Here is a 13257-nt window from a genome sequence, read left to right as displayed (position 1 = left end):
TTATACTCCTGCCAGCAGTGAGGGGAATTATACGGGAGAGCTTTTAAACCAAGACTGTCATGGCCACGCCTCTAATCTGACTCTCCAGTGTTCTTCTGGCTCTCCTGCAGGCTCCATTTAGGCCAACACCCTGCCCTAGTCATGACTAGGATCATGGATCAGGAGCTAACTGACTGGGACTTAGGAGTACAGTGAGCTCAAGGCTGGAGTTGGTCTAGTCAGTGTTAGGGATCAGTGTGTGGCCCAAGAAGAGAACAAGTCCATCTTCTGATCCAGGCACCAAACCAGGCTTTTTGTGACACCTGGTGCTCTTCATTCACTGTGATGTTGGTGACTGGGATGCTGGTGGCTGTGGGTACCACTTACTCAGCCCCTAACATGGGCCACTATCTCTTCCAGTCCTCATGATAATCTGGTGTGGGGATAACATTATCCGTGCCTAAAAACTGAGGAAACCAAAGTTCAGCAAGGTTAGACAGCCCACCCCAGGTACTCAATAGGTGGAAGGGCTGGGGTTCATACCCTCATATAAAACTCCTGCTTTTCTTTCCTTTTGTCAAGTTACTTATTCTCTCAAAATATGCATTGGGCACAGATTTAAAAGGATACAAATAGGAAACAAAAAGAAAGAGTAAGCCATCCTTCTACCTCCTTCTTCTCTCCCAGAGCCAACCGCATTACCAGCTCCTTGGGTGTCCTTCCAGATATTGTGTATTTACAAACACAGACAGGTAAATTATTCTTCCCCCACACACTGTCCTGAAGCTTGTTTCTTAATTTAACAAAACATGTTGGGTAGCTTTTCATTTAGGTATACACAATGGTGTCTTTTCCACAGCTGTACAATAATTTAATCATTCCTCTTTTGATGGACTCTTAGGTTATTTCTAATAATTTGCTATTATAAACAATGTTGCCTCAAATATCCCTGTATCTGTGCCACTTTGCACATGTGCGAGTGTATCTGTATGATAAATGTCTGGAAGTGAGATTTCTAGGTCAAGGATGTGCACATCTGAAGTTCTAAATATTTCCAGCCTGCCCTCCATTAAGCAAAACCAGCGCAACAACCCCAGATAATCTAGGAGACGTCGGATCTCAGAGAATTGAAATACTCACCATAATCCCAATCTGCAGGCTTGGTACATGGTGTTTGTTGAATGTATGAAGGAAAGAACCACTCCCCTTGGCCAGGCATTGGGAGGGGTTGCTGAGGCAGCTACCAGCCCCCCAGCACCATGGCTATTCCTTCACTTCTCTCTGATGGTTTTGCCCTTGTGGGGTTGTCTCCCAGATCAGGTAGGAAAAAGACAACTAGAAAAGATAACTTTAATCAGGCTCTCTGAAGAATGCAAAAGTTCCTGGTGCTTTTTCTACTCCTCACTCAACCTTAAATTCTCCCAAATCAGGAACAGGATTAGTCTCAAAGCTAGGGTTAAGAGTGAACCCTGAGAGAGAAGCTGCCTGTGGGTAAGAATGAACTGAGCCACTCCTGGTGGGATCTCGGGCACTGTGTCAGATCAATGGCAGAGTTGCACAGGGTGTGGGGACTTCTCAGTGCCCCTCAAACCTCATCTAGAGATGGCTGTCCATACACGGGCTCAACAGGTCTTAGCCTCCATCCTGAGCATCTCCCTAAATAGCAGGCTGCAGGGGAAGGAAATACCTCCTTTTCCAGGACAAAAGGCGCCTGCCAACCAGTCTTCATTTACATTTTGTCGACTTATTAAAATGAGATCCAAATGTTTCATTGCTCTCAATTACACTTATTAATGGAAGCTAAAAGCTTCTGAGGGTGAAGCTTATTGGAACATATGATCAACCTTCCATTCTGAGAGCCTGGGGCTGAGGAGCACAGGGAGGCGAGAGGCTGGGATTTTAATAACCATTGGGTTTTTCCTGATCCTTGTTTCCCCAAATAGTTAAATAAAAAGAGCTCTCCTTCTTAATTTATGAGGAAGGATTGGACAATTTAAATCAGAAAAAATCAAGAATACGTGAGGAGATCTACTCAAATAATATTTAATAATATCTGTGGACATAGAATTCAGAGTTATTTCTCAGACTTTGCCTTATTTCTCAATGGTTTTAATACTTGGCTAGAGAAAGATTGTGAATTTTGGGCTCCATAAAAGACTCCATTAGGGTCTTATTCACAGATGAACAAACTGAGTCTCAGAAAGTGAACATGTCCAGAGGAAGAGCTCGAACTGTAAGAAGTAAAGAGAACACTCTCTCTTTACTGATGGGCTGGGGTCATCAGGGAAGCTTTTTGGGAGGAGGTGGGTTTGGGTTGTGATTTGAAGGATGGATAGAATTTGGTCACATGAAGAACAGGGAGAAGGTACCGAGGTGGGGGACATTGATTGAGCAAACGTGCAGAAACAAGGCCAGGTAAGATGTGCTGTGTAGACAGTGAACACAACAGTTTGGTTTTAAAGAAAAGTTCATGTAGGGTGGTGGGAAATGAAGTTATAAGTGGAGGTTAGGACTTTGGAGGAAATGGCTCTATGTTTGCATTTTATCTTTGAGTGATCTTTTGGGGGCTAGCCCCTAGGGGGTAGTGAAACAGATGATCTGGTCATTCAGCAAAGTCATTCATCTTGGATCTGTCTCAGCAAACATTCACATAGTACGTGCCAGACACTGAGGCTGGCGCTGAAGACACAAACAGGAAAGTGCCAAGTGCTGGCCATGAGGAGCTCACAGTGGCACGAGGGAGTTTTGGTCCAAGGCGGGAGCCAAGGAAGAGTAATTAGGAAGGAAGTCACAGGTGTGAGAAGATGTGGGTGTTCGTCAGGATCTTTGTGGTGGTGATGGGAAGGAGCACAGATGAGGAAAGCTTTTGAACAAGGGGCTAGAGGCCAGGGGGATGATGGGATTTTGATGATAAGGTGGGGGGCTGATGTTTACTGAATGCTCCCTAATAACCCTGAGAGCAGGGTTTCTCAACCTGAGCACCCCTGACAGTTAGGGCTGGGTATTTCCTCGTTGTGGAAGCTGGCCTGTGCACTGCTGGGTGTTTAGCAGCGTCCCTGGCCTCTACCTACTAAAAGCCAATAGCACTTCCCACAATTTGTGACAATCAAAAATGTCTCCAGACACTGTCAATTATCCCCCGTGGGCAAAAAATCACTCCCAGTTGAGAACCTTTGCTCTTTGAGGTAGGTTTGTTATAATCCCCACTTTGCAAGTGGGGAAATTGAGTCTCAGGGAAGTTAAATGACTTCCCCAGGATCCCTTAGCTAGGAAGTATAGCAAACAGGTTTTGAATCCTAGAAGTCTGGCTGTGAAGCTTGTGTCTTTACCATGGTGAGGCTGGATGAGTCGGGGAAGTAGAACTGATTCCAGCTAGGATTCGAGGAGATGTGGCTGCTGAGCTTGCTGCCTCCCAGAAGCCATTCCCTGTTAGTGCACTTGCTTGGGGCTGGATAGCAGGGTAAGCACATCCCAGCACCTAAGGAAGGGGCAACTGGTCAACCAGAATTCTCCCAAGCCAGTAACCCTGAACATTAAGGAGTCAAAGAAAGAAACATTTATCATTCCATAAAGCTAGGCTCCCAGGCTCCAGGGTATCTGTTACTGATATGCTGCAATATTTCAGAAGTGATTACCCAGCCTGCTTTGGATTAAAATGCATTTTGTGGTTAAAAAGTTGATAGGAAAAAAAAAATCTAAATCTGGAGATGATGTTTGCTTCTCCCCAAATCTAATTTGGGCCTCGCACTGCCACTGTAAGATCTATTGATCTGTCAGCTCATCTCACATTGAAATAATGTAAATTTATAAACTCAAACATCTGGTAAATCAGTTAAAAACACATTGCTTCTCGGAGTATCTTCCCTGCCTCTTCCAGCCCATTCTATGCTGTTTCTTAGCATTCATTTATTTATTTGACAAATGTGGTGTTGTGAATTAAATAGCATTAAGTTTGGAGCTAGAGGTATGTAGACAAGATACAGTTTCTGCCCTCAAGGGGATCACAGTCTACTGATTAGTGTGGGGCCAGCATGTGCATGAGAGCAGGGGCAGAAGACATCCCAGGTGGTGGACACAGCAGGTGCCCAAGCTGGAGGCAGGACAGAGCTACAGTTTTAGAGGAATTGCATATCAGTTAGGATGGCTGCAAGGCAGAGGGTAAGTAAGAACACAGCATGCATTCCAGGCAAGGTGCACCCCACCTGGTCCTCGTTCCTTTCCTTTCTGGCTTTTGTTTCTGTGTTGTGGGCCCCCAGTCTACCTTCCAATACTTTGCCACCTTTCAAGTATCAAGTCCGCCGTCCACAGAGCCTTTCTTAGTACTGTTCTCGGCCCCCTCTCAGATTCCTCACGGCTCCCAGGGTCCACACCCTCCTTTTGGTAATAATCTAATTTTTATCAATAGATTGAGGTGCTTTGAGGGCAGGAGTTCTGTCTGACAATTCTCTGGTTTCCCCACAGACATTTAGGAAGGGCTGTACTCAGCAGACTTTCTATTATTCATGTCCTCTGGAATTTCAAAACATCAACTTGAAGAGCTGGTTTTGCTCTTTCCAGGCGAATTTGACTGAACTCTCGCTCGTAGGGTATCACTGGACAGATATCACACGCTCCTGGGTTTCCTCCCATTTCTTCCGTTGGTCCTTCTTGGTCTTCCATGACACCTTTCCTGCTTCTGTATGGCTGGGTATCCCCAGGGTTGTAGCCTTGGATCTGTGGTCTGTTCACTATCTGTTTGCTGCCTGGCCAAGTTCCTATCCCATGGCTTTAGCTACCACTCACTTGCTGAAATCTCTCAGTCCAGCTGAGAGCTGTCTGCGTCCCAGACCTGTCTCCACCAGGACTGCTCCTGCACCCAGGACTTCCAAACTTACCAAATGCAAAATAAAATTTGTCATCCTCACCAACCCAAATCCCCATGCCTACTCCTCCTGTCTTCTACAGCCTGCTCAACAACACCAGGGTCAATTCAAGATGCCAATCCAGGGATCTAGGTAACATAGAATTCCTGTTCCTTTCCCAGTCTTATCAGACACAGACCCAGCAGAGTCTCCCATCAAATTACTTCTGGAACCTGCCCCTTCCTTTCCATCTCTCTTCACTATTAATTTAGAATTCATTCTCTCCTGCTGAGATACTTGCCCTTGACGGCTCGTCCTGTCTCAGTGGGAGTCCCACTATCTTTCTGAAAACCAAGACTGATCTTTTCCATTCTTCTGTTTAAATTCTTCAGGCAAACTTTAGGGATGATATTTAAAGCCTTCAGTTGAAAGCTCCTAACCTCACTCCTGCCATCCTTTACAGTGAATTACTAGATGGTGGAGACCAGGGAATGCAGGGGCTCCATAGCGTTTGTTGAATGAATAAACGTATTTTGATTCTCTTGGATGTGATGTGAGTGTGTTTTTTGCTTGGGGATGGATAACATAATCGCCCACCAGGCATCAACTCAGGGCCTGTTGTCCAGATTAACAGGGTCTGACCCGAGACCTCTCTGCATGTTCTGACACGTCACTCTCTGTCCCAGAGAAAGCGAATTTCCTGTCCTGCCATTAGGTCATTGTCCAATGTCCTGCCTTATCACTCAGGATATGTCAGGGATGAGTGTTCTTCAAAGGAGAGCTAGCCTCCTTTTTATTAACTGGCTTGGCTGATTCCATAAAAAGAGGACTTAGAGCTTTACTCTATAGTATTTGTGAGAGAATCAGAAACCTAAGAGATTTTTATTTGATAGGAATAAATCTGTCTAACCTGGCAATGCTTGCTGCACTATTTATTACTTTACTAGCTATAACAATATATTATGTGTTAATGCTTTTGTGATACCAAAGTGCTTTCTCATGCAGTATCTCATTTTTATTGTCGATCTTTGCGAGGTTAGAATGGCAGGTATTACTATCTGAGGAGCAGAACTGGGATTTGGACTTGAATTCAGTGGACTCCCAGTCCAGTGCTCATTAGACTAGGGCCACGGTGTTCTCTTTGGGAAAAACAGCCCACCTTTGTGACACTACAGTTTCCAAAGTGGCCTTGTGTATGCATATTTTTCTAGTTTATTTTATTTAAGGAAAATCTTTCACTTTCTGCCTTTATCCTCTTGATTTATTCCTTATTTTCAGCGCTGGTAAGATAGTTGAATAAGATAGAGGCTGAAGTTTTCTTTCTGTTGTAGCATTTGTACTGCACACTTAAAAGTTGATTAAAGAAAGTAGATCTCATGTGCTTTTTTTACCACAATAAAAAAACTTCTTATCTGAGTACTTAAAGGCATCCTTGCCATATTTGGGCACCAAAAAGCCATTGCCACCCAGAGAACCAAGACAGGGGACCCTGCTAGCTGTAGAAGACAGCCCTGCATTCCAGATGACGAGAGCAAGCTCTCCTGAAGAGAACTGCAGGGCCGGCTGCACTGGTGGTGGGCCTGTCTGGTTCTGTGGGGCCTGGGTCTGCAGGGCTGGGAAGCATGGGTGTCACCGTGTGATGCTAAGGGAAGCACTGCTTGGTACACAGGGCCCAGGAGGACACCAGAGGGGCTGCTCAGCACATCCGGGTTCCCTTTCTCTGTCTTCCAGCTCTGCAGACCAAATTCTCACTCTTCAAAACTCAATTCTACTGTCATCTCCTCTGGGAAGTCATCTCTCCTCCCTCAACTCAGAGTGAGTTCTTCCTGGCTGGGTGATCCCATAGCACTTTCTGGTTCTGTCTTTCAGGGAGAGGCAGTGTGGCATCAGGTCCAAACCTTGGACTCTGCAACCACGCTGCTGGGTTCAAATCTTGATTCTACCCCTCGCTAGCCATGTGACCTTGGGTGAGTTATTTCACCTCTTTATTTATGAAATGGAGATGATGATGATGATGATGGTACCACCTATCACACAGAGCCACTGCAATGAACAACACATTCGAGTGCCCTGTGACCACCATCATTATGATTGGCATAGTTTGGCCACAATTAGAACTACTTAGGTGAGTCCACCTCACTGAGCATATAATCGATTTAAGTAGGTATTTGTTGAATTCCAGACTTTACATAATAGGTGCTCAATAGGCCTTTGTTGAATCGTTTATTGAATTGAAGTTAATCAAGACTTACACACGAAAAACAGTATTGAATTGGCCAACCTGTCAATGAAAATTTTCCTAAGTGCTGACCAAGGGACTGGCCCACATAAAGATTTGCAGGCCTTCGTGTATAGTATAAAATGCAGTACTCTCTGTCATATCTTACTGGTGTTTACTCTAATGACAATAAATTCCTTACAGGACCAAACTCAGTCTAGCACAGAGCAGGATACTTCACAGATATTTAAACAAATTTGTAGTGAATTAAATTTTCTTTGAGTTTATTTGTTAAAAGATTTTATTTATTTGAGAGAGAGAGAGAGAGCAAGAGAGAGAGCATGAGCAGGGGGAGGGGCAGAGGGAGAGAGAGAAGCAGAGTCCCCATCCAGGACCCTGAAATCATGACCAGAGCTACAGGTAGACGTTTAACCGACTGAGCCTCCAGGTGCTCCAAATTTTCTTTGAGTTTAAACTGAGAGGATTAATTTATTAAAAACAATGGAATCACCCAGATGCTTTCAGGAAACAGTTCCCAAGGCAAATGGTGATTGTCCCATCATGTTATGTGACATTCACTGAGCAGCATAGAAATTACTGGTATCTTAAAAACTGGTGTCTCCTTTGATTTTTTTTTTAAGATTGATTTATTTATTTGAGAGAGAGACGGAGACAGAGAACAGAGAGCGAGCAGGAGGAGGGGCAGGGGGAGAGGGGGACAAGTAGACTCCCTGCGGCGTGGGGAGCTCAATGCGGGGCTTGATCCCAGGACCCTGAGATCACAACTTCAGCCGGCATCAAGAGTCAGACCCATAACCAACTAAGCCACCCAGGCGTCCTCCCTTTGATTTTTAAAAAACTTTTTATTTTGAAATAATTATAGGGCGCCTGGGTGGCTCAGATGGTTAAGCGTCTGCCTTTGGCTCAGGTCATGATCCCAGGGTCCTGGGATCGAGTTCCGCGTCGGGCTCCCTGCTTCTTGGGAGCCTGCTTCTCCCTCTGCCTCTCTCTCTCTCTCTCTCTCTCTCTCTCTCTGTCTGTCTTTCATGAATAAATAAATAAAATCTTAAAAAAAAAAGAAATAATTATAGATTCACAGAAAGTTGCGAAGATAATACAAAGATGTCTCAGGTCCCCTTCACTCAGTTTCCCCCAATGTTTACAATTTTTATGTCACCATGGTACAATATAGAAACCAATCGAATTACATTGGTACTATGTGTGTGTGTGTAGTTCTCCTTCTGAACCATGACGTTGTTTGAACCAAGAAAGCAGGGGGAAAAGATTCAGCGGAGACTGCCCAAAGACCCCTGAGGAGGCATTGGTCTGAGTAGGCATTGGCCCCACACCCCCTGGAGTGGGGGTGTCTCAGCCCTCCGCATCCTCTAGAGGCCCTGTAGGAGATGTAAGGAACTTACAGGTCATCCAGGCTCCCCACCACCAGTGAGGCAGAAGTGCGGGTGTGGAGAAGGGACATTTCAGACCTGGAGATTTGTGTGCTGATTTTTCTAAACCCTGTCTCAGTTTGCTTTTCCCTCAGCTCAGAGACTAACCGTGTCCCAGGACATAATTCTTCAATAGACCCCCAATCCTCGGCTGGGCTTGGTGCCTTCTGCTAGGCTCATAAACACCGAGTTCCAAGGGCCTGATCCACATTTATGAGAAGGAGCCACAGAAGAGCCAAGTGTGGCTGAGACACCCACAAATTGCCCTGTTTATGAAGCCACAAATAACCCGCTTCCCGAGGTGTCGGCGATGGTATTTTATAGGGGTTTAGAACACCTCATAAAGGACTTTTATTTAGCATGCTTAATTTTAAATAGATCCTTAAATTGTAGGGCATCTAAATGCCAGTGTTCTCTGAATATTTATATACCCTCTCTGAGGAGAAAAACGGCAGAAATGGCCAAAACAAGGGGAAAGCCCAGGCTGCCATCCCCAGCTGCTTCAAGGGGAAGGTTTGGGAATGATGGGAGGGGGCTTTCTCTCTTATTAGTGAGGCTGGGAGAGAGATGTGGCATTTAAGAGCTCTCTGGCATCCGTGTGCTGAGATTTTGGAAGAGAAACCTCATCCTGCAAATAACATGCCCCCCTCCCCAAATATGTCATAAATCATCACTTAAGCAGAGCACCGTGCCAGGCACATAGTATATGTGGCTCAAGGCCACACAACGAGGCGAGTGGCAGAGTTGGGGCTCAAACCCAAGCACTCTGACTCCAGAGACTCCGCTCTAAACCACTGGTCTGTGCCGTCTCTGTTGTTAGGTTTGCTGCCTCTGGGATCACTGGTCTATAAGCACTGCTGGGTCTAGACTTGAACATGCACCAGTATTACCTAGAGGGCTTGTTGTAATAGAGATTGCTGCCCCCACCCTAGAGTTTCTGATCTAGTGGGTCTGGGGTGACCTCAGAATGTCATTTCTGATAAGTTCCCAGGTGATGCCAATGGTGCTTGTCTGGGGACCTTACCTTGAGCCCTCTGGGGATAGAGCAAAGGCCAGGCTCGTCCTCTCTTGTATCCAGCACGAGGTGGGCTCTAACGGTCTTTCTCCTCCCCTTGCCTGTTCATGGCTTCCCAGATTTCACCTCCTCCTGGTGTTTGCTCTGAGAACCTGTTTCTCCCATTCTTCTTTTCTTGACCCTGAAGAAAGCCTGTGGTTGGTGACCCTCCATCCAGCCCAGGGCCAGTCTCATGGGTATAGTCACATGGGGCCCTCTGTTTAGAAGGTCCCACACTAGGAGTTTAATGCTCTGTGACTGCTGTCTTGAAAGTCATAATAATCTATCTCTGAATTTGTGTTTTGTAAGTGAAGTCCGAGGGGACAATGGACTTTGGCCCCTTTTCTCATCCATACATTCATGTATTCATTCATTGAACAAATTTTTCTGAACAGGGATGAGACTTAAGAATAGGGGATAGGGGATGATAAGAAAATCCCCTCCTCCAGAAGCTCATACTACATGGGGAGGGGTAGGGACACAGGCAACCGGGCTAAGGGACAGTGAGCCGGAAGCACGGAGTTTTGGGGGGAGGAGCACTTCACTGTATGCGAGTTATCTTCAGAGAAATGGGAAAGCACTACCTTGGGCCAGGTGCACTCAGTCAGGCTTTCCTGGCCTCCGGGGACTACTCCATAGTTTCTCTTGCTTTTGCCAGTGAGTAGATGAAGGATGGGAAGGAACACTGTCAGGAAGTTGTTTTCCTGTGCCATGTGACAAGAGTACTCAGCAAAGTTAAGGAGGAGGGCCCCAGTAGAAGAAAGTCCAGGGAGGTTGGCTTCCGGGGGAAGGAGCTGGATGAGGCCCAGACAGAGAAGGCTTCTCTCATGTGAAGGCAAAGAGCATTCAGGTAGGCACCGATGAGAGAGGCAGTACTCTGCCCGGGACTCTGTGTTCTCTGAAAGTCACTCCCTAAGGATTAACATTTAAATATGGTGTTTGCAGCCAGAAAGGGGGCCCCTGACAGCCACCTGTGGCTCGGTCACATGGCCACGCCTGACTGCAGGAGAGAGGGATACATGGTGTCGCGTGTGCTCAGAGCAACTGTCAGCCAGCCTCTGCCAGGGGCCCCACATGTCACATGAGATCAGCACCACGGTAGTGCAGGATAGCGGTCCAAGGGAAACTTGGGTGGCTTTTGAGTAGAAAGCCAGGAAAGTCAACAAGCACATCTGGTGTCATGATGGCCAGAGAGGGATGTGAGGCTCTGGGAAGGATGTTTTAGTTTCTGCCACCCTTTGCCTGCACTAAGGCTTTGGCTGTCTTTGTCACCCACTAATTACCTCATTTAGAAATACTTCAGTGGCCACCTATAGGGTGTCCATGCTCCTCAGGAGTGCGGCGATGCTGCCGAGCTGTGCACATCCAGTGCTCTGTTCTGAGTCTGCTTGGGCGGCTGTGGGGGCGGGGGGGGAAGCTTCTGGCAGAGGCAACAGGGGTCAGGAGAGAGCTTGGAAAAGAGGGGGAGCAGGAACGGAGTCCTAAGTGATGAGAGCCCAGGCTTGAAATATTTGAGTTTTAAGAGCATAGAGTTTGTGGTCGAAGAGATCTCAGGCCCAAATCCTAGCTCTGCCAGTTAGCCATGTGACCATGGACAGGTTACTCAACTTCTCTAAGCACTGCTGCTTGCATGGGCTGAAAGGCCCCGAAAGATGCTCCCTTTGGGGCCCTGGGTTCTGGCAACTGGAGTTGTAGAGAGATGTCGAAACGAAGGGAAGTGCTGTACCTTGTCCTCCCTGCCACTGTTGACCTGTCATGCCCATTCTCTGGGTGGACGAGGCGGTTGCTCAGCATGTCCCTGGAAGGGCAGATGGTGTCATAGCATTGGTATCTATGCAAGGAAAAGCCTCTAGTGGAGCCGTGTAGAAGGGAGCCAAGAGCTGGCACAGAGAGAGAAGTCAAGCCCAGTTCACTAATTATACCAACTTCAAAACAAACAAGATATGGGCTGTGCAAACGGCGTGGGGAAATATCAACATGCATAAACAGGAAGGCATAGGAGCCATATGTTGGCTGCTCTCCACCCACATAGCTTCCCCAGAAGCTGGCTGTTCATCCAGAGCCGTCTGATGATGACTGGCAGGGAAGCATACATACGGATTGGAGATGAGCAGACAGATTGACTCCACAGTGACCGCTGTGACTGTGGCCTGTCTCTGCTGTTTGTGCCACCTTGGACAGCAGTGCACATGGCGGGCAGCCTTTTGCTCAGGCGGGTAGGATGACCCATCTTGGGGGAATACTTGGGCTCTTCTTTTGGCAATCTTAGGGTCACACGAGGGCACACCCTGCCATCAGAAGCACTGGGTTGAGGAGTTAGTTCTGTCCCTCACTGGAAGGGTAACCTCAGGCAGTTCAGTGGACCTTTCTGACCTGATTTCCCTTAATTGTAAATGGAAATAACAATGCCCACCCTACAAGTGAGCCACTCATTCTTTCAGCAAATATTTCCTAAGCACTTACTCTAGCTCAGACCATGTTCTGGCACCGAGAGATGGGGGATAAATAAGAAAGGCCCCCAAGGAACTCCCAGTCTAGCAGGAAAGGCAGCCCCCCAGATAGGTGTTCATGCATAGGGCTTTCTGGCAGCCAGCGGTGCGCATCTAACCCAGCTTGAGGGGCCATGAAAGAAGCTTCCTGGAGGGCCTCCACTTCTGTGTGAAGCAGGGCACAAAAGCTGAGAGCAGGGAGTGTGAGGAGTGGTAGGAACTTAAGGAAGATGTGAAGGGTGTGAAATAATTGATGAGAAGAATATGAGAAGCAGTCAACCAGGGATGGCCAAAATGGTGGCCGAGAGGCTCACTGGGACAATGGAAGGAAGAAGCTGTGTGGATGGAAGCAAGTGATAAACAGCTAAGAGCAATGGTGCTGTCAGTTTTGTTGGAACTTACTAATATTTTTCCATCTGGAACCTCCACTTGGCATACTCATTGGCTAAAGTGGCCTCCCTGCTCTGTGTCCCCTGAAGCCTCCATGTGTATTCCTGCCCTGTCCATTTGCTCACGTGCCCTGCCCCCTCTCTCTATTCAGATAAAGCCAGCCTATCCTCCAAGGCTCTTCTCGGGCTGACTTCCTCCAGGAAGCCATCTGGGAGCCACTGTTGCTCTCTTGGCTGTGTGAGTGTACCTTCCCTTCTGTCTGGGGCTGCAACAGCCCTGGCTGTCAAGGCCTCTCACTTGGCTGACTTCATACTCCCTTGGGTCTGTCTCAGGCAGCTTCCTGACTCCAGAGTTGCACTCAGAGACCTGGCTGAGAACTGACGCTGTTCTGGGGAGGGTCTATGCTGGGTGCTGATGGGAGGGTCTGCCCTCAGAGAGCCAAGTGATGTGGTGGGAGACAGACCATCTCTGCTGACAGCCTCAGCAACAGTAGCAGCTGCGAGCACAAGTAGGGTGCAGGACACAGGGGAGAATAAGGATTCTTCAGGTCCCACGGGAGCAGGGACCACTTCTTGTCCATCTCTGCATCCCAGATCCCAGCACACTCAAGGAACTCTGCTTCCTCCTTCCCTCTTTTCCTTTGGGTTCCCTAAGACTTTGCTGAGCACAGACACTGTGTGAGGACCAGATGCTACAGAGTTGAAAAACATCATCCCCCAAATGGTATAGTCTTAGCTTCTCTACTTCCTGGCATATCATAGTCACTTCCTAAATACTTGTCAACCTGAATTGAGGTTTCTGCTGAGAAGAAACTTCTGGTTCTCTGAGGATGAGTCCCTGA

This window comes from Callorhinus ursinus, unplaced genomic scaffold (assembly GCF_003265705.2).
Source record: "Callorhinus ursinus isolate GAN/ISIS: 27379988/994484 unplaced genomic scaffold, GSC_fseal_2.0 scaffold1, whole genome shotgun sequence".
NCBI lineage: Eukaryota > Metazoa > Chordata > Mammalia > Carnivora > Otariidae > Callorhinus > Callorhinus ursinus.
Note: the sequence above shows the minus strand (reverse complement) of the source record.